At 44.3% G+C, this 22,492-nt stretch overlaps 1 long non-coding RNA gene across 2 annotated transcripts in view; it reads right to left on the bottom strand.

Annotated features, from left to right (window-relative positions):
• Positions 1-5,357: 5,357 nt before the first annotated feature.
• Positions 5,358-22,492, bottom strand: part of LOC121025987 (uncharacterized) — a 137,305-nt gene continuing 120,170 nt past the window's right edge. For both annotated transcript variants that reach the window (XR_005788222.1, XR_005788223.1), the window contains exon 5: positions 5,358-5,843. This is a non-coding gene — a long non-coding RNA (uncharacterized LOC121025987). The remainder of the gene's footprint in view (positions 5,844-22,492) is intronic.

The raw sequence follows: 22,492 nt of genomic DNA, 5'->3' as shown, positions 1-22,492 counted from the left end.
TGTCATGTTTCCTGTGTCTGTTTCTCATAGCTTCTTTTCTCAGCTCTTTGCTACTGTCAGCTACCGGTTCTATTCACTGGTGTCATTGTACCTGTCGGTGGCAGCACCGGCCACCCCATCTTCTAATTTGGTGTTTCTGATGAAACATGTTGGGAAAAGGACATAGGCTCCAAGTGATGACACATCACTTGGCACAGTGCCTGGAATATTACAGGTACTCAAAATATGTTTTAAAATATCATGAACTAAATAAAAGAAAAACTGTCCCAGTACAACGCATAAAAAGTCTAGACAAAATACAACACTATCCCTCCCCTGGTGTTTTTTTTAATCTTTTTAATGTTTATTTTTGAGACAGAGAGACAGAGAGACAAAGAGACAGACCGTGAGTGCAGAGAGAGAGAGGAAGACACAGAATTGGAAGCAGGCTCTAGGCTCTGAGCTGTCAGCACAGAGCCCGATGCAGGGCTCAAACTCATGGACCATGAGATCATGACCTGAGCCAAAGTTGGATGCTCAAGCGACTGAGCCACCCAGGCACCCCATACCCTGGTTTTTTTTTGAGAAAACAACACAAAGCTTGGCTTGAAAATTTGAGAAACCCCCAAATTCCTGATTAGAAGAGGGAAAGAAAAGCCAGAGCAGCAAATTTATGCTGGTGCTATGGAACCCCCCAGAAGCTTCAGCCCAGACATAGGCCCATGGGGACTGGGATGGAGGCCCTAACACCCTCCCACACGCAGAAGCTGTGGCTGCAGTCCCCTGCAAAGTGGGAGCTCAAACTGAGGCACCTGCATGGAGCTTGAAGCCTCAGAAATCTTTACCATCAAGACTACACAATCACACTGGTTCATTAAAGCAATAAAGGGGGGCACTTGGGTAGCTCAGTTGATTAAGCATCTAACTTTGGCTCAGGTCATGATCTCACGGTTCGTGGGTTGGAGCTCCGCATTAGGCTCTGTGGCAACAGCTCAGAGTCTGGAGCCTGCTTCAGATTCTATGTCTTTGTCTCTCTGCCCCTCCCCCACTTGAGTGTGCGCTCTCTCTCTCTCTCTCTCAAAAATAAATAAACATTAAAAAAATTTTTTTTAATTGGTCCAGGGCCTGGAAGACCCTACAGGCTTGGCAAAAGGAAGTGTGGAATCACTCTGAAGACTGCAAGGACCTCCACAGAAGGAAACAAAAGCTAAAGATAGACTCACTATAAAAATAAATGACTAGCTACACAAGGAAATGAACTACCTTAAGGGATAGTTGGCAGACACAACAAAGGGGAAGAAGAGAGCTTGACTACTGGAAATAAGAAAAAAATCTGGAGACGAATAGAAAATAGAGATCCTGAAAATGATGAAAAAGATACAAAGAATAAATGGGCATCATAATTAAAGCAAAGGATAATAGAAATAAGGAGCAACTTGATTTGAAATAATAAGAAAATCTTGTGAGAACAGTCATGGAAATTTTGGATGAACGTCATAATTTAATGGCAGAACCGGACGGAGGTAACTCCTGTAAACATGGGCAGCAGGAGGAGACTAGGAGAGAAAGAGAGTGAGGAATATAGAACATGTAAAATCAGGACTACAGAAGCCTCGCTGCTACACGCAGAGCTCACGGAATGTGGAGGCACCACACTCTTGCATTTGAACTTGCATGCCCAGTATTGGCTAGTCCGACTATCGGCTAGCCCAGTATCGACCATTCGGCTAGTCCCTGGCACAGAAGAGGGTCTCAAGAAATGCTTCTTGAATGAATGCAGTAACAAATGAACAAGCTATAGGTAAAAGGATTGATGAATAATGGAGGAGAGGCTTCCAGGCAGCATTCTGGACTCAAGTTTTTCTTTTCTCTCCTAAAGCCCCAGGTATCTACCCAAACTCATTCCATCTTGGCAATGGCAGACATTCACAGGCCAAGGCCGTGTATAGACATCCAAAGGCAGCAGACATGTCTGTGGAAAGCGTTTCATAGTACGGCCTGGCTGAGTTCATGACTTTATAGACTGTGGCCATACTGAGATCTTTATTCCAGCCCTGCCTGGACTGAAGCAAGAGTGCAGACAGACAGAAGGAGCAAGGGCAATGAAACACAGCTGGGGAAGTCCACGCGGCACAAAGCAGAGGTTCTCTGGCCTGAACATGGCACAGTTGCCAACAAAGGGACGGAACGCACCGTGACCTTAATGGCTCGACTGGTCAGGAGAGATATGATCGGTCTGGCTATTGTCCGAGTGGACCTAGCGGCACATGAATGTAGAATCGAGTCAAAGCACCACGAAGAAGCAGGTGACAAAAGATAAAGGGGACCTGTTTCAGAATCAGCCCAACGCTGCATCCATTGCTCTCTCATAGCTTTCATGGGAGGGATGTAGCAATCGGTACCCCCAAACCCCCAAACAAACAAAAGAAAACCACCACCCTGTCATGATGGCTTGAAATCGTGTTGGTGTCTCGGCTTAATTTAACAATTTCCTCTTCTATATATGTTCCACTCCAAATTTAGGATCCAGTTGTTCTCAGTTTATCTTTTAGCTTGCTAGACAATCCACTGGGTTTTTTCCAGCCCTCTTTCCACTCAGCAATGTGCCCACAGCACTTAGATAAGTCAAGATACTAAGCCTGTGGAAGTAGTTCCCACAAGTGGAAGCAGCAATAGACTGTTGCTATAGGCAACGCAAAACACATCTCATGAGAGGTTAACACTCTAGAATACAGGAATCAGATGGTCACGTTTCTGTGCCTGCTGCACCCACTCTGGGAAGTGAATCACACCAGATGACTCTCTGACCTTTAGCGTTTCCTTTTATACAGTTAGGATGAATGGAAGGGGTTTGGAGCATTGGTTTGGGGATCAGGCTGACTAGAGTTTGAAGCTGGGCTTTGCCAGGTAGTAGTTATGAGACCTCAGTGAGTTACTTAACTTCTCTGAACTCATCAGCAAAGTGAGGCTCGACGTATTGTCGGTTGATAACATCAGACACCATGCAGTTCCACTGTACTGACCTCATGGGGCAGCCAGGAAGACAAAGCACCATAATGGTAAGTGTGATTATAACTCTCCGAGATACTCAGTGTACCATGAAGAACACTCAGAACATTCATCGCAGATTTTTTTTTTTTTTTTTTTTGGTGCTCAGCCATAGATAAAACTCCAGAGAGGACAATATTGTTGAAGCAGGGCTTTGAGAGAAGCAGGGGTTTGAGAGAAGCAAAAGCCCACAGCAGAAGTACAGAATGTGTGACACGTGCCCCCCGCCCCCGCAGCTCACCACATCCCCACAAAACAAAAACAAAAGCTAGCCCAGACCCCAATGCGTAGACTCCTACATGTGAGAATAATAGTACCATGTTTTCAGAGAATACACATGCTCAAATGCACGCCTGTGTGTCAACAGAAGTTACCTCTAGGGTGCGTAATTAAGCATCTGTACGTATGATCATGTGGTAGACTGAAGGCAGTCAAAATTTCTTCGCTATCCCTCCCATCAAGAGGCGACATCCGTGTCCCACCTGTTGCTTTCGGGCTCACCTTTGTGACTTACGTTCTGGGACTTCCAAGGCTAAGTCACGAGAAGCCTTACAGCTTCTGCTAGATCTCTTCAGATGCTTGCTGTAGGGAAGCCAGTTGCCGTGGAAGGAGTCTGCCTGCCTTGCAGCTACCACGCTAGAAACCACACGTGAAGTGACCTGATAGAGAGGCCTTGAGACGCCATGAAGAAGGAGAGAGAAATGCCCAGCCAGCCCCTAGGCCTTCCAGCCATTCACAGCTGAGGTCCCAGGCATCTCGAGGTTAAGAGTCAGGTTTGCCTAAATCGCGGATTCAAAAGCAAAGTACGTGCTGTTTCTCTAAGCCACTGACTTGTAGAGTGGTTTATTCCATAGCAACACATAACTGGGAGAAAATGCATTCCTTTATCCTCGGAACTGTTTACAACTAACACGTGTTTCTTTTTCCAGTTTGAAAATAAAAGGGAAAAATGAAAGAGAAAGTTAAAGAAGAAAGTCTTTTTGAAAAGAGAGAGGACATCTCCTGTACTCATTTCATTTGACCAGCCTTTCCAACAACCGTCTCTTAACGCTTCATTCAACTTGGAGTGTCATAGGCTAGTCGGTTCCCTCTTCTGAAGAAAACCACCATTTGATGCCTCCTGTCATCTTATAGAAAACAGGTCCTGTTCTAAACAGCTGCAAACACAGGGCAAAGCCCTTCAGAGATTCAGAGACAAGAGCTCAGTCTCCTTCAGGATGGCTAAGCCATTTTGCATGTGTCCTCACCCTCTTCAGTTTTGCCATACCGTCATGGTTAACTGACTCACCTCAAACCTAGCTAAGAACAAAGCAGCAACTGCTTTAGAGTCTAACCCGGAACCATCGTGGTGTGACTTTGGAGAGGGCCAACCTTCCCTATTAAGAATGTGGCCTTTAGGATCTTGGATCAGAAGGGATCTCAGAGAATCTTTACTTCTGCAAGCAGGGGGAGGGGAGGGTGTTCATGCCACCTCTTGGCTTCTGCCTTCATAAAACAAAGGGGTCCAATTGGATGGGTTTTTTAAATTTTTTATTTATTATTTTTTGTAAGTAAGCTCTACACCCAACATGGGTTGAACTTACAACCTCGAGCTCAAGAGTCCCATGTTCTACTGACTCAGCCAGCCAGCCACCCGTGACCTGGAAGGATGGCCTTGAAGACCTCTTGAAGCTGCAAAGTTGAATGCTTGAAGCTAAAGCAGAATCCCGGATCTTGCTCTGAAACATGTCAGACAAATCAGTGGTGGAAAGAAGTCTTCCATGGCGTCATCACAGGCAGAATGCTAAAGCTTCAGTGTGACCTAACGGGACATTCTCTCCTTCCACCATCCCCTTTAGCAAAGGACCTGAATTCCCGCGCATAAGGAACCGTTCGGAATAAAGGAACGCCAACTTGGCATAGACTTTGTATTCTCTGAGGGGAATAAAGTGTAGTTGCCATTTTTCAAAGGGAAGATGTGGTGTGTGTGACATGCTGAAAGGAGCTGATCTTTGGAAATGATTTTCACTGCTTCTTGGGGAAAGAGGGGTTTGGTGTTTCCTGGTATCTCCTGTACAGGCCATTTTAGACTGTCTACCAGCCATCCCCTCCCCCCACAGCAAGGCCGGAAGAAAGCAGCTGACAGAATGAACCTCTCCCCCGCCCCCTTGGCGCAAGAATTCCCTCATCAGTTAAACAGAGAATCAGCTTTTACCCAGTGAATTCTAATGAGGCAGCCTGCTCAGCTGTCAGCAGCCCTCCCTGCTGAAGAAGACAGCAAGCAAGGAAAAAGATGGCCCACGACGCTTGGAGCAGCTTACCTTCCCGTACCAAGGGACGTGAATGCCCAAGGACTCCCACAAAACAAAGCAGGTATGGAATGACGATCGCAGGAAATGGATTAAGATAGATCACGAGTCTAATGAAAAATCTAGGCTTACACATACCCACATGTACAAGTGCCCTTTGAGGGCCAGCTCGGAGGTGGGGGACATTTCAACCTCTGACCCACGGGCAGCCAGTTGAAGGTCTGTGTTGATATTAGTTGGGAAAGCAGGGGAACCATTTACCAAGATGGTGCTCAGAAATCAGGAACCAGGCTGGAGGCAAAATGGCAGGGTCCTAGACTGTTGTTGGCCACCAGTTTTATCCCTTGAGAAAAGACAGGTAAGCACCAGGTCTGTGCTTCCAAAAGAAGGGAAGGCACTGGGATGCCAGCAGCGCATGGACCGCAGGGGTAAGCATAGCATACCTTTCAAAGCTATCAGTCTCGAGGGCATTGCTTTGAATATTTTTTGTTTTTAATTTGGAAGCTGTTCTCCAGTTGTACAACCAACCTGTGAGACAGAAGCAACATAAAATAAAATTTTAGGCACACAGTTCCTGAGTTTCAGCAAATGTATACATCCATATAAACGCCACCACAATCAAGAAATAGAATATTTTCATCATCTTCCAAATTTTCCTTGTGCTCTTCTACAGTTAATACTCCTAGCCCCAGGAAACCACTAATCTGCTTTCTGTCACCACCAGTTAGATTTGTCTTTTTTACAGGTTCATATAAATGGAATCATAGAGAATGTGCTTTGTTCTTTTGCTCAGCAAAATGGTTTGAGATTCATCCATGTTGGGTTTTTTATGTTTTTTTAAATTTATTTTTGTGTGAGAGAGAGAGAGAGACAGAGTGCAAGCAGGGGAGGGACAGAGAGAGAGGGAGACACAGAATATGAAGCAGGCTCCAGGCTCTGAGCTGTCAGCACAGGGCCTGGCACAGGGCTCAAACTCGCGAGCCGTGAGATCATGATCTGAGCTGAAGTCGGAGGCCTGACCAACTGAGCCACCCAGGTGCCCCTCATCCATGTTTTTTTATGCATCAGTTCATTCCTTTTTATTGATAGTATTCCACTGTATAAACATAGCAAAATTTTTAAGAATATTCTCCCGCTAATGAACATTTAGGTTGTTTTGAGTTTGGGCTGTTATGAATAAAGCCACTACAAGCCTTTGTGTTCAAGTCTCTGTGTGTTGCCAGGTCTTAAGGTAAGGCTATGTTTAATTTTTTTTTTAATGTTTGTTTATTTATTTTGAGAGGGGTGGGGAGGGCAGAGAGAGAGGGAGAGAGAGAATCCCAAGCAGGTTCCACGCTCAACATGGAGCCCAACATGGGGCTCGATCCCACTACTTCGAGATCAAGACCTGAGCTGAGATCCAGAGTCAGACACTTAACCACTGAGCCACTCAGGTGCCCCAGGCTATGCTTAATTTTATGAGAAACTTCCAAGTTTTTCCAAAATGGTTCTACCATTTTGCATTCCCACTAGCAAGAATTTATATTAAAACAAATGCAAATGGATTTGAGCTACACAATATGGAGATTCTAAATCCAGTTTGTAAGCCAGAGTCAATTTCCCATTAAAGTCTCTTAAAGGCATTCCCCCAAAGTACCATACGCATATTTGGGGGTTTGTAATTCTGTACCGTAACATGTGGGGATGCACATATATTATATATACAGTAATATATGTGTATATTATTTATAGTAATAGGCCACTATATTATGTACAACAGAATTCTATACAGTAAAAGGTAGAGATGGCAGAGGTGGAGGAAGGATGTATCTTTACCGACATCCATCATTGGTGATGGTTCAGAGAAGAATATGAAACTTTCGTGGTTTTCAAGTTTGAGTAACACACAGACCTTCTTGAAGAACAATTTTTCTCTCGGATGTTCGCTCTTGAATAAAAGTATTTCATGAAAATAGTGCTCATTACATGCAAACACAAGACCCCAGATTCTTTCTATTTTAGCTTGTCTGCATCTTGGAAACCCTTAAACATTTACAAATTAGTGGAACTAGAACTATAACAGCAGAGCAATTCCAATTAACAACATTGATTTAAAATAATGGATAATATTGTTTGCCTGAAATTCAGCTGCAACTGGCATTAAGTATGAGAGGGGACATTATGCCTACACAACCGCAGGTCAAACAATGGCTGCATTTTCCCAGTGCTTTGCAAATTATTTTCCAATTACTAGGAAACCTTTGCTCGAGCAATGTGCATTTGGCACAAATGCTTCATTAACATATAAGGTCTGCCTTTGTGGTTTTCCTATTAGGCCAACACAAGTTAAGTGGAACTACTTAGCACCAGTTCAATCATACACACACACACACACACACACACCTGCTGTGAGACTGTTCACTATAGGGGGTGGGGACTGTGTTGTTTGGTCTCACCATTATATCCCCAGAAATTGAGGGATGAAATCCCCAAACAGAAACTATAAGACTGAATAATTAGGTCAAAGAATTTTTTTAATGAGACTGTTATCTTTTTAAAATTGTCAAATAGTTGGGGCCAATTAGATAAAATATCGAGTTTTTTTTTTTTTTAACTGAAACCCTCAAATTCCCATTTGGGTTTTGGCAAGTGTGGACACACTCAGACACAATCTGCTGCTCTTCTGTGGGGACAGCCTGGGCAGACAGTGAAGCCATGAGGACAAGAGGGAAATTAATCAAGAAATATCAAGAAAGCCTGGGAATATGACATAGCTAGTGGTGTGTCATTTGTTCAACAAACAAATAGGAAAGCTCAAGGGAAATGAAATTTCTCAAGACAGAAGACCAAATGCACCATGTCAGCAAATGTGGCGAGGAAACAAAGAAGCAAAATTACTTCTGATGGAAGGATGGTCAGGGCAGGAGTTTAAGGAATACTTGAAAAGAATACAAGAATAAGGGATCTTTATCCCTTAGAATTTGAGCAGGATGCTACATTTCTGAAGCATTTCCACATATAACTCCATTGCACAGCAAATGAGGTAATTGGTGGGGTTTTTTTTTTGTTTGTTTGTTTGTTTGTTTGTTTGTTAAGTAGGCTTCCCGCCCAGCCCCAGCGCAGAGCCCAAAGTGGGGCTTGAGCTCCCGACCCTGAGATGAAGACCTGAGCTGAGATCAAGAGTCAGATGGATAACCGACTGAGCCGTCCGGGTGCCCCACAGATGAGGTGATTATGAGCTTCCACTTACAAAAGAAGATACCTACACTCACAAAAGTCTAATGCTTTTCCTACAGTTACAATGGGAGTCAGAAAGAGAGGTCTCCGAAGAGGTCTCTGAAGTCTCTTGCCCGTGGTCCATGCTGTTGCCAATATTCTGGAGATCAAAGATCCAGAGGCAATATAGGCTAGTGGTTAAGTGTGTGGGCTTGGAATCAGACAGCCTGACTGGGGAGGTACCTGGTGGACCCCATCCTCTGCCTTGTTGACACACAATGAGATAACACGTGTGGACGGCCCTCAATGCCTGGCACAGAGTCTGCTCTCGTTAAATGTAGCCATCACACTTTTAATGGCATGTAGGTGATGCAAACCAAAGTTGATGGGAGTGGGTGAATTATATGTAATCATTGGTACTGGGTACCAAAGCATTCTGGGATAGATAATGGTTTAGAAAAAAATTTGACAAAATAAAAGAATTTAACAACAACAAAAAGGATGAGCTACAGAATTTTGACTAGTAGACAGTGAGGAATAATAGTTCTTACCAAAAGGGAACAAAAAGAGAATTGGGGTCCAAATTGAACAATGAGATTAGACTGGCAAAGTCAACATTCACAGTTACTCTTTTATGTTGCCATTCAAATATCTCATGTTTAAAAGAAAGATTAGTTGATAGATGATTTAAAATTGCATCTTACTGTGAATGTAAGAAGATTCAAATGAAACTCATAGGTACATTCTGCATACTATATTACGGGGAAAATGTCTAATGGGTGGATAAAAGGCACATTTTGTAAGGCTTTTCTTAAGTCATTTCAATTCAATTCTAGTCTATTCCAAAGAGCCCATTTATTGAGCATCTATGTGCTCATGTTGGACTGCTTTGGTCCTGTGTGCTAAGTACTTTGCTAGGTCCTGGGGATCCAAAGTTAAAAAAAAAAAAAAAAAAAGCCCAGCCTTGGCCTCTCAGGCTAGTAGCCAATTCAGAAATATGCACACATAATGCCAGGTCACTGCAGTGGTGCCATTAGATGGCCTGTCTCAAGGGCTGGAGTACCCAAATGAGGACATTTGATAGACTGAATCATTGGCCCCAATTTTTCCCCACTCTGTTATTATACACCTACATATACAACATTGCTATGGCTTTGTTGTGGGTGAACTACTTCTTTGTCCCTTGACTTTGGGCTTCACTGTATGGCTGACTTGGACCAACGAGATGAACAGAAGTGACATGAGCAGAGGCTTGACGTGAGCCTTCCCCCTTGTACTTCTCACTGCCTTGAAGGAAACATACCACATATATTCTGCACGTACTGGAGGATGAGAGACAAGGGGAACGGAGCTGGATCCGACCTGCATCCTGGAACCAAACCCAGCTGAACTCAGCCTTTATCAGCTAACCTCTAGCCAACGCGCAGACACTTACGTAAGAAGTAAATTCTTGTTTTAAGCCATTGGGTTTTAAGGTGACTTTTTACGCAGCATGTGGCAATAGCTGTCCGAGATAGGCCATGGGGGATATAACAGGGATGGGCAGGAATAGAGCTTTATTGTGGTTCTTCTCTGCCGACATACTACCCATTTCTCTCCCCACACTCCCTCCACAAAACACATAATAAGCATGGATCCCAAAACAGGGCTATAAGAATTCTTGCCATCGCCGGTCCTATAAACAAGACTTTCATTGGGGTTGTGTCAGAGCAATGCAGGGCCCCTGTATTAACCACTCCTGAATGTTTCCAGGATGAAAGAATGGAGAATAGAGTCCCAAACCTCATCCAATCTGCGTCTCCCTTTCGTCTTATTCTTTCTTAAAAGCAAGTGCAGGGGCACCTGGATGGCTCTGTCGGTTGAGCGTCTGGCTTCGGCTCAGGTCATGATCTCACGGTTTGTGAGTTCGAGCCCCACATCGGGCTCTGTGCTGACAGCTCGGAACCTGGAGCCTGCTTCGGATTCTGTGTCTCCCTCTCTCTCTGCCCCTCCCCCACTCATGCTCTGTATCTGTCTCAGAAATAAATAAACATCAAAAAAATTAAAAAAAAAAAAAAAGCAAGTGCACGATGCAGGTCATAGCAGCCCATTAACCATGAAAAGCTAGAGGTGGATTTCCTAGGAGGAATGAGCTGGTCTGGGGCAGCTGTGGCCCAATTTGGAAAGTATCCTGCAACCAGGGGTAAATGCAGAGCTTCAGTCATGGATGAAAAACATGAACTTCTCTCTCTCTCCCGGCAAGTGGATAGATGCTACGGAGAGGCTGGGGAGGGTTCACAAAGGGTGGGCAGGGTGGGGAGAAAAGTGATAAGAAAAGTGATATATTTCTCACACTATGAGAAATATAGGACTATTCCTTCCATACGTTCCCTCCAGAACACAGAACAATATAGGGCGATACACATTTTAGAGGCAGAGGTTTTTGTTAGAAGTTTTTGTTAGTTAATTTAAAAAAGAATTTAAGAAGAGGGTTTCCAACTAAGGCAGATGAGTCCCACAGTATTAATACAGTTAAGCAAATATTGGAGGATCATAGGAAATGAGGTTGAATAAATTACACGTTTTATCAGACATCTTTGGGCTTTGAAACTGCTGACAGCCCACTGCGGAATATTAAATCTCACATTTCTCAATTTGCCTTTTTTATTGATGTTGGGGAGGAGATTGTATATGAAAAAATTTTCTTCTCCCGACATTTATGAAATATGTGTACGTTAATGTATGTGTAAATATTTATTTTTAAGTATGTCTTTGGGTTCACCTGGAAGCCAACCATAAGACAAGGATTTGGGTGCAGGTACTTTATTTGGGAGGGGACCCCAGGAAGCACTGGTTGGGAAGTGGGGACACTGGTTGGGAGTGAGACAGGCAGGGAAAAGTGTTGCTACAGGGCTCATTAATGATCACAGTGGGAAGTCGGGGCTCAGCCCTGTTAGGGACCTCTGGGAGATGATATGGATAATTGTTCTACCCGAGAGAAGGGAAGGCATAGTATCACAGCTAAATCCCATCCAGTATTGGCTGAGGGATGCTACCAAGGGGGTTAACACCGCAGCCTTTCCAGTCTGCCCCACCAGCAGGGCCTGAGGAGAGAACCTTCAGGCAGAGAGCCGCTGGGTAGAAGCATACGATACCACTAGATGTCATAGGACAGTGAGTGCGAAGGGGACCTAGGCCAGCCACCAACAGTGTGTGCTATAAAACGCATACTTTAGATCTAGGTGTCAATGAGAAGAGTTACATGTTAAGTTAGGTCTTACAGAGACATCCGCTGGCCTAGCCCACCAGTATGCTCTTTTGAACCACGCGTAGAATCAGACTTCAGTTGCCACAGCTTCTTAGTTTCTGGATGAGGAGAGACTCCTTCAAGGAGCCGAAGGAGCCCAGGAGGACAGGAAAGCAGCTGTTTACAACTGCAGCCTAAGGATTTCGATGTTTTCACAGCTAGGAAGGTCGTACCTGTGTTTATCTGCCGACCACTGGCCCCGAGTTAAGCAGACTATCCACAGACACGTTAGAGTGTGATGCACAATCTGCCCACCTCAAACAAACATCCTTCTCCACCAGGCTGCCTCTGGTGGGGGGCAGGGGAAGGGGGCTGCAGGGTACTGTGGCGGATGGAGGCCCAGCTTTACCTTCCCAGAGGGGAAGGAAATCACAAATTCTGTAAGAGTAATGGCCCTAAGGGATAGGGGTCAGAGAAGGCTTCAGGAAACCAGCCAGGGGTTCTAGCCTTTCTGGGTTGATGGGTCCCTTTAAGATTAGCGGTGAAAACCATGGATTCTTTCCCCTGCTGAAACCAAACTTGTCGCACAAAACAATGCACATTACACTAAGAGCCTCACAGTCACCAGAAGCTTAAGCTACAAGGTGACAGGAACTACTCAAATTGTATATGTTGTGATTTGGGGCACTTTCAGAAAAACAAACTTTCAAATTTTAGAAAATTCCCCAGGAAACAGTCTCTTCTTATTAAGATGACCTGTCCCCCGCTGGCAGCTCTCATATTAGGTCTACAGTTGCCAAGAGCCTCAAGTGGCAGGAAGGATTCCAGACGCTAATTCATGCGTAGATCTGGTAGCTTTCTTCCAGCTCCCATGCAAACCGCAAACCCTGCCTAGCCAAACTGGGTCAATCAATGCCACAGAGAGGTTATCTTGAATTAGAAATTAGATGGAACCAAGGAACATACCTAATCAATTAAGCATCACGTAAGAAAAACTGAAGCATTAGAAGTAATGACAATGGCAGGGATCTTGACCCCAAAATAGAGGGCTTGTCTATCCCTGACCCATTATTTAGAAAGTTGCTGTTCTTGGAAGTCAATAGCGCAGAGGGAAATGTAACTCAGGGAGTCAGGCAGACCTGGTACCACATCCCCACGGCACCCAGAATTCACTGTGACACTGGGAAAGTTAGGCTATCTCTCCCATCCTCAGTTTTCCCATCTGTACAGTGGGTGACTATGCCTTTCCTTACAAGGATGATGTGGGAGTTAAAATGAGAAGTGGCAGTGCCTAGCATGTCTCTGGCCTTCATTTCAGTGTATCTTGGTTCTCTTTACCTTATTATCATACCAGTCATGTCCTGAAACAGCAGAATGGTACTCAGATTGAACAGCAAATACTTTCTTCAAGTATTCCTGTGTTCATGTGCTGTGGAAAAACTGTTCAGACAGGTCAGATTCAATTACCACAAAGTATCTCTGGAAGAACATCTTTACATTGAGAAGAGCTCTAAGTCTTAGCTGATAGTCTCTTTATTTCAACCTATAGTTATCAAATTAGAGAGCCATAGACAGACGCCAGAAGGAATAAGCAAAGAAGTAATCTCATCCAGCCCCTAATTTTATAGTGAGGGACATGAGGCCCAGAGTATGCAAATGTCTCACTCAAGCCACATAGCTAGTAACAGAGAGAGAACCAGGGCCTAAGTCTCCAGCCTCCCAATCCTGTGGTCCTCTCGACTACATCGTGTATTCCACACTAATGAAACTGAAGAGAAGAAAAGGACATTTTAAAAATCTCTTGGAATTCAGTGGGATGGGATGTTATCTTCATCCGAAATACTCTTGGAAGAGAATGAACAGAAATCACCTGATACACAGTGAGCCATTCAATATGTGGTGTGGCCCCACCTGTTTTGGCTTCCAGATCACTCTGGAAGGTAGATGGGTACAGAGGAGGTGAAGAAGGAAGGCAGTGTGTTGGGAACGGTACTGAACAGGTGAACAGGAGACCTGGATCTTCATTTCAGCTCTGGCACCAACTCAACGTGTGAGCTGAAGCAACATCCTAGACCCCTCTGGGCCTCCACTTCTGTATCTGGAAGACAGTGTTCCAAATGGATGTTTCCAAGGGTCCTTTTGGGCTCTCACGTTCCAGGCCCCTTCAAGTTCTCTCGTAAACTGTACTAAGGGTTCTGGCTATATGTAAAGGAGAAGAAAATCTAAGTAGGAGAGAAGAGGGAGACTGACTGGGGGTGAATAGTCTGGGGAACAAGCAAGGAGGAAGTGCTTGAGAAGGGGCACGTGGCAACAACAAAGCTGGAAGGGCAGGAGACTTGACCCTGATCCCTGCTCAGGGAGGTGGCGACTTGAGATTTTGCTCTTGGATGTGTCTACATTCAACACAAACCCAAACGCGCTCCCCCTCATTTGTCCATTCATCCAATCAATGCTGTTTTTCTTTTTTCCTTTTTCTTTCCTTTCCTTGTTTCTTTCTTTTTTGGTAACAGCTTATTGGGATATAATCCACGTGCCATACAACCCACCCACTTGAAATGTACAATTCAATGATTTTCCATACCATTGTGCAATCATTGGTCATTTTTGTAACAGTTTCGTCACCCCCAAGAGAAACTGCATACCCCTTAGGTATACCCGCCAATCCCTCCACCCCCTCCCCTAGCCCTAAGCAACCGCTAATCTACTTTCCATCTCTCCAGATTTGCCTATTCTTGGCATTTCATGTAACATGTGAGTGAAATCATATAATATGAGGTCTTCTGTGTCTAGCTTCTCTCACTCAACATAATGTCTTCGAGGTTCATCCATGTTGCAGCAGGTGTCAGAATTTCACTCCTTTTTATGTGAATCATATTCCAGTGTATGGGTAGACTGCATTTGTTTATCTGTTCACCGGTTGGTGCACATTCAGGTTGTCCCCACTTTGGGGCTATTGTGCCTAATGCTGCTCTGAACATTTTTACACACGTTTATTTTGTGGATCCATCAGGAATTTTTGAGGCCACTTTCACACCAGAATTTCTGGGATCTTAGACATACAAAAATGGAGATAACCATTGCCCTGAAGGAAGTCACTGTCTTGTAGGGGACAAAACACTTGCTTTTTGAAAAGCTGCAGTAATCTGCTGTGCTAAGTACCAGACAGTGTGAGATGTGCACAGAGAGATGCTATCTGAGGGAGGTGTTAAGAGTGAGTCCAGGCACAGGAGAGAGGGAAAGCATTACAGGTTATGGAAACGGTCTATGCGAAGGCACAGAGGTGTCGAAGAGAATACACATTCAGATCACTGTAAATACTAATGATGCCACTTGGTCTTTTACGATGCTTGCTGTGTGTCAGGTACTATTCCAAACACTTCATCTGCGCGAACTCATTTACTCTACACAATAGCCTATGACACTGTTATTTCTCCCACTGTATAGATGGGGGAAACGGAAGAACAAAGAGGTAAGTGATATCCTGAGGCTATACACCCATAGTGGGATCCTGGATTCAAAACAAGAGTCCAAATGTACCATCCGAGCCACCATGGGGACCTCTGCATTTAATTGCCAAACGGTCCTGGTTGCTTTGATTATGGAAAACGTGAAGATGGCACACCAGGAGATGACATTGAAAGGGGGGCTGTGCTGAGCCATAGGAAGAAACCCTAACTCCAAAAGCAAGAGGGAGCCATCGAAGGTTCGTGTGAAAGGCAATGACACAGATGAGACTTTCATTTTAGGCAGACAAGTGACAACAGTGGGATGGTTGATTGAAAGTGAGGAGAGGCCACGAGTTTATTTGACTATTAATGTGACTGGAAAGCAAACACTGCCTCAACTACCCTTTCCCATATAACAAACCCGTTACGGGTGTGAAATTGCAAAAGCAGTATTGGTTGTGCTGTCCTGGATGCAATCTTTCCAGGAAGATGCCATGGTCAAGTTTTTGTGAAGACAGTTCTCATTTTCGGTATCATAGGGTTGAAGCTGATTCACAGTGAAACAGGGCTGGAAGGTGACATAGATCTCACTGTGCAGAAGCAAGAATTCTGTGTACACATGGCTCTCACATCTATTTTAACAGACACACCGACAGACAGGATGCTGATAAAGAAAGGACTCCTGTGCCAAAGGACTATGGGATTGGGCTGCCCTCACACATCCATTAATAGAGGGGCTGGCCCTCAACACATGGATAGCTTGCAGAACTCTCAGCCCTGCCTTTCTGTCCTCACCCTTGACATTTAATTGTAGTTTCCCACCCCGTAACAGAGCCTGCCTCAGCTACAGAACCAGCCGGGGGAGTTCCAAGGGCACTCCCGAATGAGTGCCAACAGAAACCAAGACGTGCCTTTCGCACCTATGCAAGGCCCATAGAAAAACGCACCCTCTCGTCATCCCTCTGCCTGAAAATCACAGTTGTTTTATGAAAGGTAGAGGATGATCCTTGAGCCAGCAAGAGTTCATATTTAACTCACAAATCCTCCCAATCCCTTTATGAAGCTGCTGTGATCGTTTCCGTTGCACAGGTGGAGAAGCAGAGAGAATGAAGGACTAACGGATTGACCTGCTATATGCAAAACCATGCTGGTAAAACAAGGCTCTGGGCAAATCATCTCACTTCATCCTCTCCCCAGATCTTTCTTCGTTTTTCTGTTAACATTGAGTGTCGTCTAGGGGCTGACATGGTACAAGTGCAACACACGGTGCACATGTCCTTAGAGTCCTGCCTGTTTAGCTGGGATCATAGCAGGGATGCTACAAATACCTGTTGAATGAATGAACAGATAAATGTGGGAAATATCTCTTGGGGTTAATTAGTAAGGTATCACCCACCTCTCTCTCCCTCTCTCTCTTTGAATGCGCGTGTGTGTGTGTGTGAGTGTTATCACAGGTGTGTATACAGATGCGTCTATTACATATACATATCAACAGATATACGAACATAAATATACATAAATATGTAACTATAAGTAAAAATACATAAATACTGGGGTGCCCGGGTGGCTCAGTCGGTTGGACATCCGACTTCGGCTCAGGTCATGATCTCACGGTTCATGGGTTCAGGCCCCGCGTGGGGCTCTGTGCTAACAGCTCAGAGCCTGGAGCCTGCTTCGGAGTCTGTGTCTCCCTCTCTCTCTGCTCCTCCCCCACTTATGCTCTGTCTCTCTCTCTCTCTCTCTCAAAAATAAATAAGCATTAAAAATATGTAAATACTAACTTCTAATGCCTGTTGATGCTCTGAATGGAGTTATCTATTTTGGAAAATAACTAGAAATACCATAAAAGCTAACTTTTGTGGCCTGCTCATTATGTACCATGAACTGCTCTAAGCTCTTTAAATGTCTCAGCTCATTCAATTCCCACAACAGCCCTTTGTGGGGTAGGCTATTATTTTTCCATTTCACAGATGAAGGATCTGAGACAGAGAGTTTGAATACTTTGCTCAAGTTTTCACAGCCACTAAGTGAAACATTGAGGATCTGAACACAGGTAGCCTGGCTCTAATCCTGAATTCTTCAATTGAAAGATAAAGACAATTTTCTTGAGATGACTGGGTGGCTCAGTCAGTTGAGCGTCCAGCACTTGTTGGCTCAGGTCATGATCCCAGGGTCATGGGATCAAACCCCACGTCAGGCTCCTTGCTGAGCATGGAGTCTGCTTAAGATTCTCTCTCTCCCTCTGTCCCATTCCCCTGGTAGTGTATGCTCTCTTTCTGTTAAAAAAAAAAAAAAAAGACAAAGACAATTCTCAAATTGCTCATTCAGAAGACTATGAATTATATTCATCTCCATCATAACTTAGATCCCCTGGAGAGAAACTGGTCATTTACCCTGTAGCCCTGAATAACCTGATTGTTTTAAGTGTAACCCAAATAAAATTGGGTTGCCTTGAAGCCAGTCTCTGTCTCAGCATATCCAAAAGAAATAAAAATCTCATTACCAAAAAGCCTTTAAAAGCACCGAAGTTCTCTTGAGATGATGGTGACGGGGAAATTTTACCATGAAACATACAGGAAGACTAATTAAAGTGTAATTCACACCCCATGCTTTCCAAAATTCATCTTTTTATCTTTTTCCTCTCCCCAAGCCTTGTAGCCCCCCCATCTTCATGCTGGCTTGTCTTACTATCCTTCCCCTCCTTCCTCTTCCTACCTCATCTGTGCTCACAAATAGTGCTATTATTCTCTGCCCCTCCTGACCCTGAGTAGCCAGAAAAGGCCTCAGCAGCCAAGCAAGCAATGGAGACTTCCCTGCTAGGACACACTAGAGGAAGCAAATTGAAAATACTTATAATTCATTGAATCCTGATCATAATTCCACAAAATAGGCACAATTATTATGCCCATCTTACAGATATGTAAATTGAGGCTTTGACTGGTTAAGTAGCTTTCGTAAAATCACACAGCTGGGAAAGGCAGAGGCAGGACTTGAATCTTGACCTGTCAGGTCTATAGCCCACACTTTTTTTTTTAAGTATTGTTAAAATATAATTGACATACAATGTTACATTAGTTTCAGGTGCATAACATAGTGATTTGAGAAGTCTATACAGTACACAGTGCCCACTGCATTAATGGTAGTTATCATTCGTCATCAAACACCATTATAACAATACGAGTGACTATATTCTCTATGCCGTACCTTTCATCTTGGTGACTTCGTTTTATTTTTTTTTTTTTTTTTATGTTTATTCATTTTTGAATTTTTTTTTCAACGTTTATTTATTTTTGGGACAGAGAGAGACAGAGCATGAATGGGGGAGGGGCAGAGAGGGAGGGAGACACAGAATCGGAAACAGGCTCCAGGCTCTGAGCCATCAGCCCAGAGCCCGACGCGGGGCTCGAACTCACGAACCGCGAGATCGTGACCTGGCTGAAGTCGGACGCTTAACCGACTGCGCCACCCAGGCGCCCCTGTTTATTCATTTTTGAAAGACAGAGAGAGACAGAGCATAAGCAGGCGTGCGGCAGGGAGACGGGGGACACAGAATCTGAAGCAGGCTCCAGGCTCTGAGCTGTCAGCACATAGTCCGACACGGGGCTCGAACTCATGAACCGTGAGATCATGCCCTGAGCCGAAGTCTGACGCTCAATTGACTGAGCCCCCTGGGCACCCCAACTTAGTTGTTTTATAACTAGAATTTGGACCTCTTAATCCCCATCACCCATTTCACCCAGCCTCCACCTTCTTCCCTTCCGGCAACAACCAGTTTGTTCTCTGTATTTAATCTCTGTGTAGGTGGTTCATGGACAAACACACAGTGATCAGGATTCCATGGAGTCTTGGGAACTTTTACTGGTTCCATGAGCAGTGCCGGGGAGAGAGGTTCTGACCGGATTCTATGAGTTTTACCTACTTTGTTGAAGACTTTAGACTATCCTTTAGGCATTGGGAAACCACTGGAGATTTTAATCAGGGGAGATTTTAACTAGACAAGTTGTAAACATGGGCTGTTTTGCTTTGTAGAACACTGACTTTGGCAAGACTGTGAAGAGCGGACTGGTGTCCCAAAGCCTCCCAAAGGCTTCTTTTGGCTGCTTGGCCAGTTAAGTTTATTGTCTTCATCTGAAAACTCTTCATAGAAAATTATGGTTTGATTTATTAGCTCTCAGCAGCCCGCTCTTGGGCATACAATGTGTTCTTCCTATGGTTCAGGCCTGCTTTCTTACAGAGCTTGGGGAGGGGCAGTGAAACTGCTCAACCTAGGACACATCTGAGAGACTGAAGTGCATCCTGGGAAATAACTATCCTTAACGGAAAACACAATAGGTGTGCCATGTTTATTCAAGGGCAACAGGATAAAATTGTAAGGGAAGGGTAATGATTCTACAGACCGATCAATTTGTCAGTCAGATTACCTTCTGTCTCAGACCTCATGGATTCATACACAAGTTCTAAGGAGAGAGGACTACAATAAGGATCAAATAAAATCTTAAAAAGTATCCAGTTCATTAACATGAATACCCATGGGGCAACAAGAACTTGGCTTTTAGCAGACAGGGATGAGTAACAATGCCCTGAGTTCTGGCATCGGCAGCAATGGCCACGCCTCAGTGGGTTCAGTGGGCAAGGCCTTGGGAATTGGTAGTCACCAGCAGCAGTGACATATCTGCTGTTTTTGGCAATAATGACAATGCAGATCACTAGAACAAGGAGAACAGGAAAATGGCAACACTTTTGGAATAGCCAAGAAAACTGGTGCCCAGACTGCATGTGAAACACTCCCTAGAGAATACTGAAACAGTTTAGAACTCATTTGAGGAGATCCGGCATTCCAGTAGATGGTCAGGGGAAGGGCAAGAGAAAGGCAACTTTTTTTTTTCCTTGCGCAAGCAGGGGAGGGGCAGAGCAGAAGGGAAGGGGGGAGAGAGGGAGAGAGACAGAGAGAGAGAGAGAGAGAGAGAGAGAGAGAGAGAGAGAGAGAATCTTAAGCAGGCTCCATGCTCAGCAGGGAGCCCGACCCTGACCCTGGGATCATGACCTGAGCTGAAATCAAGAGTTGGATGCTCAACCAACTGAGCTACCCAGGCACCCCGAGAAAGGCAATTTTGTAACAGATGTTCTTGCCCTGATTTTTACCCTCATCCTGGGGTTATATGGCATGGGGAAGTTCAGGGGTCCACAGTAATGGCATAGGTCCAGAGATTACAAGGGTTGAACTAGAGAAGGAAGAGTGGGAGGGGAGGTGATAGATACAAGAAACAGTTAAAAGGAAAATCACCAGAGCATAGTAACTGGGTGTAGAGTCGTGGGGGACATCCTGGTCCAAGATGGGGCCATTCACCAAAATACCAAAGTCAGGAAGAAGAGCTTGAATGCGAGATCATGAATTCTGCTCTGAGGCATGTTGCGTTCGAGGCGCCTGCAGGTGATTGAAGCGGAAGGACGGTTTAACATAAGTGACAGGAGAGTTACATCCAGAAGGTACTTGCATATGGGTTGTAAATGGAACCTCAGGTTAGAACAAGGCATGGAAGTTTGCTGAGTGGAGCGAGAAGAGCAATAAGAATGAATCCTCCAGTAAGGTCAGCAGTTCAATACTTGGTAACCAACTGACTATAGACACTAAAAGACTTTATACGTCTAAATATCTGGGGAATATGGGCTGTTTGGAGAGGTCGAAACAAAAATTGAGAGGAAAAATAAAATAGTGTGATCTTGAGTTTGGTTTTTAAAGGACTATGGGTAATGCAATATAAAGAGGTCCAACAGACACCTCAACAAAATCTCTTTGCAAGAACTCATGCTGGGATCCGCTCACAGACTAGTGTCATACTGAAGAGATACTTTGATATTTCAAAGCCTGGTGGACTGGATATTTTCAGCACCCTCAGTCTCTTCCAAGTGACTCAGCGCTTGAGAAACGCAAAGTCACTGGGGAAGAGACTGATTCCAGTTGATCTTTTCTTAGGATGAGACTCAGCTGTCAGAACAGGGAAAGTTCCCTTTTGCTTAGCCAAACAAGAATGATATCAGGATTGTATTAAAAGCACAGTTAGGTTGGATCCTCACCATCGAGCGTAATTTCAACTTGCCCTACAGCATCATCATTCAAATTAATTAGAAAGGGTTTTTTTCCTCCAATCAGAAATCTTCCTCCTTTTAAAGAAACCCTTCTCCATAGTTTTTATTTTATTTTTTTCTGGCCTGAAATTTCCACCAGAAGAGCCACTGAGTCACAAAACTTTAGCGAAACCATAGACCATAAGACTCAACTACCTTTATTCCTTTATTTAGATGAAGATAGGTAAGGGCAGAAAGGTTAATTCAAGGGCTCCTAATCAAATGCCTTCTGGGATCAGATAGGCAACATCAGTGAGTACAGCAGGCCTTGAATTTGCTTTTTAAACACCTAATTTTCACTTCCGATACGAAAAATGCTCCCCTTTTGTTTTTCTTGAAATCATGTGGTCCTCATTTCTAGCTCTCCTCCCCCGCCCCCAACACATTCAATAGAGACATGGAAGCAAAACAATATTTCTAACTACAGAGAAAAGAAACTTTGTAAGTAGGCACATTCAATAGAGACATGGAAGCAAAACAATATTTCTAACTACAGAGAAAAGAAACTTTGTAAGTAGGGTAACAGATACGGCTTCCACGTCAGGGTCAGTGTCAGGGAACTAACTGGACAAGTTCCGTCCGGAGGGTCAACTTCTTCCCCAGCGTCAGTCAATAGTTGTCTCACTGCCAGATCTTCCAAATGTATTTACTTGTCTTTTTCTCTCTTTCGCCTATAGGCTGCTCCATGCCTTTTTCCGCAGACTTTAACTCATCTCCTGAAACGAGGCTGTTGATCAGGATGAACGCACAAATAACTTGCCTAGAGTTACCCTGTTATTTTTTGAGCATCTGTTGTTTTGCTGTGTTTCAGATGGATGTAGAATGTTCCAGATTTCTCTAACCTAGGTCATTTGGAACACAACACTCATGTTTCAGTTCTGCCTGCCTATCTGTTTCTCTTCTGACAGACATTTCCCTACAACAATTTCAAACACCAAACCAAACAGATTTTAAACAATCATGTAGCAGTTCCTTCATAGTAAATAATGGATTAGGTAACCAGAGTTGTGTGAGAGGGCAATTTTTCCAGAAGTTCAGAGTTTAAAACTGCAAATGGAAGCCAGAAAGACTTAGGCATATATTTGTCTCTAAGATTACCTACTTAAAACTACAAGGTTAGGGCGCCTGGGTGGCTCCGTCGGTTGAGCGTCCGACTTCGGCTCAGGTCATGATCTCGCGGTCTG

This window comes from Herpailurus yagouaroundi, unplaced genomic scaffold (assembly GCF_014898765.1).
Source record: "Herpailurus yagouaroundi ecotype Mexico unplaced genomic scaffold, PumYag 67793, whole genome shotgun sequence".
Taxonomy (NCBI): domain Eukaryota; kingdom Metazoa; phylum Chordata; class Mammalia; order Carnivora; family Felidae; genus Herpailurus; species Herpailurus yagouaroundi.
This window is presented reverse-complemented; position numbering and strand designations above follow the sequence as displayed.